Here is a 12,926-nt window from a genome sequence, read left to right as displayed (position 1 = left end):
AAAAAGACCAATAAACACCCTCGTTTCATTTCTCCGCCTCCGGTTACCATGGGCAACCCTAAAGCCCTGGTAAAAAGAGGCGGGCCTTTCCGGAATCGTGCCCGCTGATTGGTGTCCGGTGATAGACATGAGCCGCCCTCCACCAATGGAGGCCGAGGAACACGGCGGCCTTGTTTTCTCTCTCTCTAATCCAGTGGTTCACAAACTTTAGTACTTTAGATGCTGCTTTTGGACTTCAACTCCCAGGAGACCTGGTTGTTGGCCTAGCTGGCTGGGGCTTCTGGGAGTTGAAGTTCAAAACCTCTGGAGGGCCAACGTCTAGTCAGAGGGCTTGTTCCTTCCAGGCTCTGTTTCCACCCCTTTCCCACAGTAATACAGACAAGATCTAGAGCAGTGGTTCCCAACCTTTAGTCTTCTAGGTTTTTTGGACTTCAACTCCCAGAGGCCCCAGCTAGCTTAGGCAGTAGTTAGGCATTATGGGAGATGAAGTCCAAAACATATGGAGACGAACCAAAGTTTGGGAACCACTGATTAGAACTTTAGACATTAACTTTTCCCCCCTTAAAGCATTATATTTTGTCTTATCCTGCTTCAGTGTAGATTGTATTATTTGGTACAAGTGCTATTTTGTGTTGTTTTGATTGCAGTTGTTGTTCATTTTGTATCTTTTGCCCGTATTGATTTTGAATACTTTTCTTATGCGCATTGTTACTTTTCGACAGAAATAAAGATTATTTATATTCCCTTTGGCCTTTATTTTTTGTCTTTTCAGTCTTATTGTTTCAACACTTTTGTTGAGCCACATTGGTGTTGAGGGTTGCGGCCTAAAGCAGGAATTATAATGGAAAGACTGTTGTTTACGTTTGTCAGTGTTCAGCTTGTACACAATTTCAACAGGAGAATGTGCAGGGTGGGGAAATAACATTGAAATTAGTCCAAAATAAAGACCTTTATTGCTATGTGCCTTCAAATTTGCTCCAGTTAATTCGATATTATTAGAGGCTTTATTAGTACGGTTGCTTTAGAAAATTTGCTGCTGTCCTACTTTTAGGCTGAGAGATTGTCACTTTCCCATGACCATCCATGGTTGAGTGGGGATTTGAACCCTGGTCTTCTGGACTTCTAGTCCAATACTCAAACCATCATACAATGCTAGCTCCCAAAGTAATATGATGCTGTGGGGGGTTGTATCCTTCTCAAATGTGTGCCACTGTAGGTCATGACTCCATTGTTGTTACATGCCTTCAAGTCTAAATTATGGTGACTTTCAAGTCTAACTTGTGGCTTAAGGAGACTACGTGTGAAAGGCATCTAGGAGTCCAAGTAGACCACAAGCTGAACATGAGTCAACAGTGCGACGCGCGCGGCAGCTAAAAAGGCCAATGCGATTCTAGGCTACATCGATAGAAGTATAGTGTCTAGAGATCAAAGGAAGTAATAGTGCCACTCTATTCTGCTCTGATCAGGCCCCAACTGGAATATTGTGTCCTGTTCTGAGCACCACAATTTAAAAAGGATGTTGAGAAACTGGAGCATGTCTAAAGGAGGGAGACTAAAATGGTGAAGGGTCTGGCAACCATAAAGCCCTATGAGGAAGGGAGCTGGGGATGTTTAGCCTGGAGAAGAGAAGGTTAAGAGGTGATATGATGATAGCTATGTTTAAATATTTGAAGGGATGTCATGTTGAGGAGGGAGCAAGCTTGTTTTCTGCTGCTCCAGAGAACAGGGACAAGAACAATGGATGCAAAAGAGATTCCAGTTCAACATTAGGAGGAACGTCTTCCTGAGTCAGTAAGGGCTGTTGGACAGTGGAACACACTCCTTCCTCGGAGGTTGTGGCGGAGTCTCCTTCCTTGGAGGTCTTTAAGCAGAGGCTAGATGGCCATCTGTCAATGGGGATGCTTTGATGGAGAGTTCCTGCATGGCAGGATGGGGATGGACTGGATGGCCCTTGTGGTCTCTTCCAGTTCTAGGATTCTATGATTCTCTGACCCTCTGGCTCTTTACTTTTCTAGGCTCTGTGACTGCAACTTGATAGTGCCTGGGAGTTCCCTGGGCACTAGTTGGCCATGGAGGTGCAACCTGGGACCTTCAAGCTGGGGTTGCATGGGGAGGGGGTATTACAGAAGGAGGTACTAGATAGCAACTTTTGGAACCATCATATGATGGTGCAATGAGAGGTTATGAATATCACCAACAGAATTCCAGTTGTTGATTCCCAGAACACTAGGCTTCTGGATATGACTATTTTAACTGAAGAGAGAGAAAGTGATGCCCTACCAGATGGCTCTGTTGCTTTATTTATGCTCCACCTGTCTTTGCTCATTGCTGAAACAACATTTGTAGAGCAAGCTCATCACTGCAATATCACAGGAGCTATCACGAATGTTCATTACTTTGCTTTGCTTTCCCTTATCTGGGATTTGACAGGGGCCTTGGGGACAGAGAGCATGTGGCCTTCCAGATGTTATACTATACAGTACTGCATTTCCTATCATCCATCACAACAGAATATGTTAGCTAGGAGCAATGGGACTTGCAGATCTATAGCATCAGTATTGTTTTGATTTATGGTGTGAGATGCTTTGGGTTCTACATGGGGGAAAATGAGATATTAATTAATCAAATAAATGAATAGTCTAGAAGGCTACATCTTTCCATCCATTCTTTACTGAAACCTTATCTAGAGGCATTTGGCCTTGTGCTTCTTTGCTTGCTGTAACGTGAACATGTGCTCAGGATGCTCCTTCCCTTTGCTAAGGGATGGAGTTTTTTACTGTCTGTCTGAGGCAACTGGCTGGATCAGAATAGCAAGGTAATAATCTGAACAGTGAGAGCTATTGGAGTATATGTATGTCTTTCTTACTTGCTTTTACATCCTTTCTTTCCTTCACAGAACCCAAGGCAGTATGGTTCTCACATCATCTCCTGACCAGGAGCTAACCAAACCAATTCAGCTTCACCAAAGTTGCAATGTCAGGTGTCTTCAGACAATGCCCTGGATTTCCCCTCTGCACAAGGAAGTTGAAACAGGCTCCTTCCAGGTCTACGAAATTCATTTCGTCTAAAGCTGCCAAACATCCATTAGCTGGGAACAATTTATAGCCCCTACTGGGTGGATCTGCCACAATTTCATAAGACGTGCCCGGAGGTATCTCATTTCTACTAAATGCTAATATTTTGACAGCTTCAGGAATAAGGCTTTTCTTTGTAGAAATGAAAGATCATGTTGACCTTTTTTCAAGTTTATACATGCAGTGAATTTCACTATTGGACGTAATAGTGCTGCTCACTGTTCTTTGCGTTTCAAGTCCCGTTCAGATATTAAGCTTTGCAGATTTCCTGACAGGAGACCACATTTTCTGGAGTTGTCTCAGCACCTCGTCCCCAAATCCTGCTGAAATAACCTTCTATTTATACCCATTGAAAGGAATCAAGATATGCTCTCCCTGCTCACAGAATATCTCCAAGTAAATCAGAGGCAATCTAGAATAAAGAGGGTGGACAAATTGGGCCTCATAGCCCTAGACCGGACTTTTCTGCCCTCAATCCTCCAGGTTGGTTTTAAAGGTTCAGTATTATTTTATGTATTTTCTCTTCATCTGGTGGAAGGTCAGCTCTTAGAATGATTTAGCAGAATATGGAGAATACTGAATATGCACCTGTCTCCATTTCGTTCTTGCTTGCCGAGGCAAGCAAACATATAATCACAATCAGGGCAAGGTGATCTAAGAGCTGGTTTAATACTCTGCAATGGATGCTTTAATTAACAGGAATTGTCTGGAAAGAAAGTGAGTTGGACAAAAATAGCAAATTGCATTGTTACCTTCTCAGGCGCTCGCATTCAGGGGAACTGCTTTTGATGCCCAACAGCAAGATGGCAAGGGAGGGGGGGGAGATGCCATTGTGTGATGCTGGAAAGCCCCATTCTTGTGACTTTTTTCATTTAATAAATCATTTTCTATAGTCATGGAGTGTTACCCCCCACGATGTGGGGCTGACAAAATGAGGCAGGAGGGCCGGAAATCAAACTGGCAAGCCTTCTCCCAGCCTTCATTGTGTTTGATAAAAGCAATTTTAATACTGGGGCATGTTGGAGGGTGGAGGGATTCATTGTGATAGTTCAAAATCGAGCAAAAGTTCTCTGCTATCCCTCCAACACTTGATTCCTCTGTTCTTGCCAGCTATCAGCAGATCTTGAAGAATGACGGTGCATTAACCATTTATTATATAGGGGCAGGAAACTTCACTTTTTCTTTTGGCAAGGCTAGTGAGAAGAAACTCCATGTCCCCAATATTATAAAAAGATGATATCTGTATCATAGGCAGACACCGGGTCATGTATCACATACTGGACATGTATTGCACCAGCATGTGTGAAATCCCTTTTCTTATAGTGTGGCTTTTAGTGTTATTTATATCGTTGCAAGGGAAGGAAACACTTTTCACCTGGGGTGGTCTCTGCATTCCAGTGGTGGATGAGGTCAGAGGCAAAAGGGTGGCATTAAAAATGCCAGCATATTTCAATCTAATCCTCAATAATAAATGTAATGGTGGTGTAATGGTTTGAACATTGGACTGTGACTCTAGAGAGCAGGGTTTGAATCCCCGCTTGGCCATGAAGACCCACTGGGTCACTTGGCCAAGTCACACACTCTCATCAGTCTCAGAGGATGGCAATGACAACCCCCCTCTGAATCAACTTACCAAGAAAAAACCCTGTGATAGGTTCACAGAGTTGCCTTAGGGTCACCATAAGTTGTCAAATGACTTAACGGCAAAATAATACAATAATACAAAGAAAAGGAATGTTTGGGATTCAGATGTCAAGGAATGCAACCAGGGTGATGAAATCAGATTTCCTGTCTCTTCCTTGTGCAACCCCTTGCAAATGCTTTACAGAAGAGAAAGCCACCTTGGGAGAGAGGAGGATTCCCTTTTAATTTGGTTAGAGACCCCTTCCACATCTGTCTTCAGAATGGAGGTCACAGGCCTAGCCCTATATGTAGTTATGTCATACCTGCCAACTGTCCCTAGGGACAATCCTGATTAATCCTCTGTTGTCCCACTTTTTCACCTTCTTGTTAAATGCCCCAGTTTCTCTCTACTCCTACTTTTCCCTTTGGTTCCTTAGTTGCCAATTGAGTTCAAAGTGTAAAAGTAGTTTGCACTCAACTAACTCAGTATGAGGGAGAGGAGAACAGATAGCAGTAGGCTCAAACAAAAGCAAACTGCTGCTTGGGGTGTTCTTCCTATTTAATAACTATTATCATCCTGACCACACTATGATATAGCTTGGCCTCAGGATTCCCATTTTTCATCTATAAAATGTTGGAGAGCATCCATATCTGCTTGGAGGATATTGCTCTCCTCTTGTCAACAGCTTCCCTTGAATCCTTAGGTTGAAATTAAATATTATTTTCAACAAAAATATTGTCATTCACTGAATATGGAAAACTTTACATTTGCACTCCCTTTGTCGTCTTGACTACATTCTGGCATTGCATTTGTCCCAGTTTTCATCAGTCAAAAGTTGTAGGGCATGTTGTATCAGCTGCACATGCTTAGGGTTAGTTTTTGATACCATTGATCAGTGTTATTTTGGATAGACTGAGATACATACTGATGGTGTGTTACAGTGGTTCTGCTCCTGTTTGGATTGCCTGTTCCAGAAGAGAATGGACACATGGACACACTTTTAAAAGTCTTTTAACATTTTGTTTTGTTTTTTGTTAAATTTATATATAGCCCTTTCCCCCAAGAAGCTCAAGGTAGCATCCATGGTTCTTTTGTCTTGCTGTTCCCACATCCACTTTTTAACCTCACAACAGACCTTCAAGGTAGATTAGTTTGGGGTAGGTCCATCATCACGGATGAGTTTCATGGCTGACAAGAGATTTGAATATGAGTCTCCCAGCCTTAGCCTACACTAGAATGAGGGGTAAACAACTCAGGACAATGAGTAAATACTGACCATTATTGGAAAATGGGAAATGTTGGATCTTATGAGCCTGCTTATCTGGGATAGCTTTGCCTTCTGGATGTTATGAGACTCCAGCTTCTCTCCTTGCTGATCTTTTCAGTGCTGGCTAAAGCTTATAGGAACTGGGCTTGAACATTATATGATATGCTTCCCATGGCTTGCTTACAGTGTGGGAAAGAAGTGCATGATATCTGTGGGAATTATTTCTGTTCTTTCTCTCCCCTGCACCCCCCCCTTTTTTTTTCTTTACAATAATATAACTTGGGAGTTTTACAGTTTTAGCCGATCCGTTCTGGCTTGATCATCAAATATTAGAACGAGAAGAAACAAGCACTGATGCAAATAAAGAAATATTATGCTGCCGATTTAAAGACTAGTGAATTGCTAAATATTTTTATTAGCTGCTTGCTGGAACTAATTTCACGGCCTGTAGATAGGGTGCTTAAGTGGGAAGTGGCGTTAAATTATTCTCTTGTAAAGGCAGGCAAAGCCTTTGTTGGGGTAAGGTAACCACTAGATGGCAGGGGCTTCTTTGAAAAACAGAGCTAAAGGCGTTCTTCTGTGGGTGGCATCTGTCTCTGAACTGGAGCAAAAACCTGGATGCCCCTTTCTCCAAACGGAGCATTTAATCTGGCATGAATTCTAAACTCTAAAGCTATTTCCCCACATTGTTTTCTTCTGCAATTTTCCTCATCTTCCATGATTTGCCTCAAGAGACACCACAAATCTTCTATTGTTTTCTTGTTTCGCATAGTCATTTCTCTTTATCTTTCCTCTAAGGAGCTCAGGATAAGTCTACAGAGGGAATTCTCATTTTATCCTTGCAACAGCCCTGTGAGAAAGGTTATGGCAAGGGAGAACCATCAACTCAGGGACGTAGCTAGGATTTTAGGAAGGGGGGGGGTCCAGACTAAGTGCCACCATTATAATGGGGCTTGGGTGCGGTGGCGCAGCAGTACACACCGTTCTTTTTTCTTATGGAAGGGGGGGTCCGGACCCCAAGAACCCCTCCCCTTGGCTACGTCCCTGATCAACATTGTCACTGAAGTGATAGCTGACACAGAACTTGGAAACGATAACTTTGGATAACTCCCCAAATCCCTTAGACTGGCTGAGGGATTCAGAGTTGTGGTTCAAAAAACATAACACCTGCTGTCTCTGATCTGAGGAGAGCCAAGGCCTCTTTAACATTGTTCAGGTGAAATATGTTCAGCAAAGGTATGGGAAGCAGGAGTGGCAAGGTAGATCTGTGAATATTTTATTGTATGGCCTAGAAAATAGAAGAGGACCCCTTTTATAGAAGGAAAAGTATATTTCAGATGGTTGAGGTTGCATTTTGCACATACAAAATGCCACTGGGGCAAAAGCAATATCTAAACCAATCAATCAACCACGCACTGATCAATTCTCTCCCTCAAACTAAGGAGAGTATTGCACATGAAATCTGCACTGAGTTACACACGAGTTGTAACCACAAGCGACAGATCTTACCACATTGCTCCATGCCTGTGCGGTAGGCAACCTGTATCCAACCTGGGCTTCTCCAAAACCTTTTCAAAATGGGAAAATCCCATTGATGAATCCACGGTTTTAAAAAGCGAAATGGAAGCTGCTGTTAAAGCACTTGGAAACAATAAATTACCAGGAATGTATCAATACAGCTGTTTCAGTCTATGGAGATAAAGGGCTGAAACAGATGGCCCATTTTGGCTGGCTTGGGGGTTGTGCCAAGCCAGAAGCCATACAAGCAGTTATACGCCAGCTGGCTTTTCTCCTGCTTGAGGGCATATCATTTGCCCCAGGGCTGGCTCTTCCAAGTGAAAAGCTGGCTCTTTGGGAGAAGGGGTGGCTTTTTTCTTCCTCCAAAAGGAGCGGCTCTTGGAATCTGGCTATATTGAGGCAATTCAGCCTAAAAAGGGCAGCTCTAAGCCTTCCCCTTTCCCCCGTCTGTTTCACCCCAAAATTTCAAATCTATTGTAATTCAAATTCTTACAACAATCTGAAAACAAATATGGAAAATAAAACAATGGCCCACACTTTGGCAACACTCAATATACAATCTAATCACCATGAAAAGGACATGAGGGGCTACAGGAACAAGGACCTCACTGGGGTCCACCATTGCTCCCCAAACATCTCCCTTTGGGTAGAAATGGGCTGTGGCATTTGCTTGCATGCCTCTAAAATGTGGAAGAGATGGTGTGAGTGGGGAAAGGCTGAGTAGAAGGAGAACGGAGAAGCCCCAGGTGTTGTTTTTTTTAAATTAAATTTTAAATTTTAAAAAGTTTAAAAAAATTATAGTTGTTAAAAATCTTTTAAATTTTTTAATTCTTTTAAAAATTTCATTAAAAATCACATCTTACCAAATTGTCACTTTAAACACATGAAACTATGTACTACATTTAGGCTGCGCATATGATATTGTAATTTAGAGGCATGATTTTAATTTTGCTGGTTGTTTATGTCACAACTATTGTCATTACATTCAGTAATGTATGGGAATTATGATTTATGGATAACATTGGTACAAAACATTATTGAGGATTGTGTATGGTGTGGTATGGGAAGAGGTCAATGGGGGGTGTGTGACACTATGGATTATCACACCTGGTGACACCACCAACCCTGGGACTTTATCATATGAGAGAAATTGGGGGTTTAAAAATCATTTCTCACCAGTTTCCTTGAGAAACATGTTTGCTTTATATTCAGCCAAAGGATAAGTTTTCCTTTTCTGAGGAGAACAACAAGTAAAAGAAAGTTCAAATAATATAAAGGGTTATAATGGCTCCTATGGGGATAACTATTTTTCCTCTCTCCTTGCAGGAACCCATTTTGTATTATCTTTCTTTGCTGATGGTGGAAATCAATTTTAATAGAACTGACAGGAAATGAGGATGTAAAACTTCAAATAGAACAAAATCCTGCAAGGTTCAGAAATAATAAAATGAGATATGAAGTCATTTTAAAGGTTTTTTTAAAACCTGATATTTTAAAGTGAACAGTCTTCTAGAACTATCCAAATGCCAGAGCCACGTCAGACAAAAGTCTCTCAAATTACGTAGCAAGAATGTGTGATGTACTTAGATCACCACAGTTTAAAATATGGATCAAGCTAATGGATAGAAATGTAAACTAGAAGCATCTTTATATTTCATATTCAATAATTCTCTGTGGTAGTAAGGTGTATAGCAAATATAACTTGGCCTATTATTTGACTACTGAGCAATACTATCATTTATAATGAGAGAAAACCATACAACTCCACAACTCTCAAATGAGACTTGCCACATCCATAAATTGTGGATCTGAGTGGAATACTATGGTTTGGCCATGATCTAAACCAGTGATGGCGAACCTATGGCACGCGTGCCACAGGTGGCACTCAGAGCCCTCTCTGTGGGCACATGCACCATCGTCCCAACACAGAGTTCACTACAGTTTGTCACTACAAATCCAGAGGGACACAGCACTTTGCGATAAATAAGTGGGTTTTGGGTTGTAGTTTGTGCACTCGGTCTCTAAAAGGTTTTCTGCTGGTGACCATTTTGGAAATCTGCCATGTTTTTGATGAATCCAGTTACAAAATCTCTTGACATGAATGTGAAGTTTGTATTGCCCATGTGCAAAGAGAAAAGGGATAATGGTTCTGCATCAGTGAGCTTCATTCAAAATATTTGAAATACTTACCTGGCAGGGGAGATGCCATGATCATGAAGGTGGTTTTCCCAGGTTGAGGCTCATCCATTGCACTCCAGGTGTGCTGACCCCTGCGATTTCCCCAAATGTGGGAAATTTGACTCCATAATTTGTGAAGAAGTGAAATTGCTTTAGGGTCACTGGCCTTTTTTCCCCATTCCAATACACTTTGACTATTGCATCATGTCTTGTACAGAGTCACCAAGCATATATATTTTTTTAGCTTGATGCACATGACTCTCCTCACACCAACACCATAATCCCTCATCTCAAACATGGATAAAACATTTAAAAAAACCACAAAGAAATTTAAAACAGCATTAAAGCCATGCATCTTCGGCAGGCCTACCCTGTTAATTTTAAATCAAAACTTTTTAATTGTATATGTACAAGGGTATTTTAATGATTTTGATAGTGTTGTTTTTTAACTGTGGGTTTATGGTTTTTAATTATGTTTTCTATTTTAATGTGATGTACCCCATCTTGAACCTTGAGGAGAGTCGGGAAAGAAATACAATCATCATAGCCATCATCGTCATCATCACCATCATCATCATCATCATCAGGCCCATGCTCCCTCCAGACTTTTACCATCCAGTTTAGACGACTCAGGCCATTAGTCCTGGGCTGGGATCCAGTGGATATGGTCTGATCCTGTCCCAAAGTTTGTTTCTAGGAGCAGTAGTTTTCCTTGCCTAAGAAAACCCTATGTATGTTGACAGGTGACATGAAGGCACACATACACAAGAGTACTTGTAACAGTTGTTGAAAGTCATTATAATCAGAAATATCTTTGTTCTGGAAAAATTAATTAAATAATAGTTTCAGATAGTTGGAATCTGTGAGAGACATGTCCACCAGTCTACCACATTGGTACCCTTGGCACGAGCCCCATTTTCATAGCACTTTGTATTTGGGGGCAAATTGGGACATGGGAAGGAAGGGTACATGAGATTGAGATATGCATGTCTATGTTTTCTCCATTCCATCATGTTTTCAAGTCTGCCATGTTCTCTCTGCACAAAATACTCTGATGAAAATATTCTGGGCAAGTGGCCAGAGTCATGACATTCTTTTCTGTTTAGTAACCGCACTCAATTCTCATTTTATTTTGTGGTTTTGAAGACTGAAGATGTAAATGTCGAGATACCAAAAAGAGAGAGTTCTTTTGTAACGTGGGTTCAAATTCTCATCACTAAAGTAGGATCTGTTCCCTAAGTTCATTATTATTTCTTCTACATAGGCCAGTAACTTTGCCTCCACTTCTGCTTTTAGGTCCTTCGGGGAAAAGATGGCTAAGTCTCTAAAATTACTCTCTCTTCACAAGCAACATAGACCCCATTTATTATGACCGTTGATGGTCATGTTGGCTGGGGGATTCTGGGAAATGTGGTCTAAAAAGGATTTATTCAAACTCAGGGCCTTCAGCAAGGCCATATCCATTTGTAAGACATCTGGTCTGCCCCCCAAAAGGGTCCCTCTCCATTCATAACAGCCAAATGCCATTCTTTCCCCTTCTTTTGGTCATTTCTGTACAACTTTTCAGTGTACCCATTTGATCCTCATCTGATTTAATCCTTGCAGCTAAGTGAGGTTTGTTAGCAAACGAGAAGAACAGTGACTCATCCTAGAACTCCAGGCCCATTGAAATTGTGGCCATAAGGACAAAAGAAGAAATAGGGTGGAAAATGCTCATTACTAACAGAGGGCACAATGATCTTGAGGTAAAAATTGCACCAATTTCTGCCCATGCGCCCATTGGATGAATAAGAGAAAGATCACAGCACTTTTGGTGTTGGTTTGCAGTAGTCTCTCTGCACTAAATAATGTAATACAGCTTGAGCTGGTAAGGAATGGCTTTCTACTCTAACCGATTCTATTATAGCTGTATGGGATTGCTTGCAACACGAAAGGTAAATAACAGTGGCATCCACAATCTCTTATTCAGCATGAATACCCCTTGCATGTTAAAACCAAAACAAAACCATAGTCTGCATAGTCTCAAAGTGAGTTACATCTATGTTCAGGGCAATGCCTACCTGGACATTTGAAAGTCTGTGTGATCCCTGGGCAAACATTCCTAGCTAACTAAGGTCCAAAAGACATTGTAAATAATTGAGTCTGATTACAATCTAGGTACTATACATTTCTCAGTTCAAGGGCTTTCATTTGCCTATATTTTTATATCCGTTTAAGAAATTACTCTATCCATGCTCTTTCCTGGCAAAGCTCAGTTTATTTCAACACAGCTGGTTTGCAAATGCCCCCCCCCCCAAACTTGGTTCTATGGAATGCAATAAAGAAGATCTGTTTTCCAAGCTATGGAGCAAATTCTATGTCCCAAACACATGGCAAATATTGTCAGATGGCAGCATCCAGACTGGGTTCCAAGGGAAGCCATCCAGTCACTAATAATAAAACTCAAATACTTAGCCGGAAAGTGGGTAATCATCATTAGTTCCTTTAGTATTTCTCATAATGACATTAATCATGGCATACTCATTAGATTTTAATAGCCATGTAATATGTTAATCCATAGTAATTCTGTTGCAGTTCGGCGTTAGCTAATGCCCACTTATTGGAAAGTATTTTGTAAGTCCATTTGATAGTAAAGCTTATGAATCGGATCTGGATAAAGAGAAGGGAGACAGGTGGAGTCCAGCCAGTCTTACTGCATAAGTAAGGAATTTTTTAGGATGAACTCCTAGGAAGAGGTTTTTGATCTGAAATAGCTACACACTTGTGAAGGAACTTCATTTCAAGCTAATTCATAATGTTATAATGTTGCAGAATCCATAGTATTGGCTCAGTTTTAGCCACCGGTAAACATGGAGCCAATATAAAATTGGACACTATGTTTAAACATTGTGGCCTAAATTAATATATTGATGCTAAAACACGTTTGTCCATCCTGATATCAGGAGATTAAGCAAGAAGTCAGAACAAGGTGTCATATGAAAGCAAAATCCACAGATATATACCTTTAAAAATCATAATGACAAATTACCATTTTATCTAATAATACTTAATCTTTTGGTTTATAATTTTATATAAAGAAATTGATGCTGCTGCTGCTGATATTTATTTCTATCCTGCCTTTCCTCCAGATCCAGACTCAAAGGGGCTTACCACATTTTTTTAACAACCCACAAATTACAAAACTTTAAACAAGTTTAAATAATCAAAAAATAAAATCAGATTTAAAAAGACACACACATATGCACCAGCACACATGGTACCAGGT

The 12,926-nt window shown here is 40.9% G+C and overlaps 1 non-coding gene across 1 annotated transcript; it reads left to right on the top strand.

The window, feature by feature from the left end:
- The first annotated feature begins 9,665 nt into the window (after positions 1-9,665).
- Positions 9,666-9,825, top strand: LOC121935806. The gene has a single exon (XR_006104853.1). It is a non-coding gene; the product is annotated as a U1 spliceosomal RNA (small nuclear RNA).
- Positions 9,826-12,926: the final 3,101 nt, after the last annotated feature.

The sequence above is a fragment of the Sceloporus undulatus genome, chromosome 6 (assembly GCF_019175285.1).
Source record: "Sceloporus undulatus isolate JIND9_A2432 ecotype Alabama chromosome 6, SceUnd_v1.1, whole genome shotgun sequence".
Classification (NCBI taxonomy): domain Eukaryota; kingdom Metazoa; phylum Chordata; class Lepidosauria; order Squamata; family Phrynosomatidae; genus Sceloporus; species Sceloporus undulatus.
The sequence above is the reverse complement of the archived record's forward strand: the minus strand, read 5'-3'. Positions and strand labels throughout refer to the sequence as shown.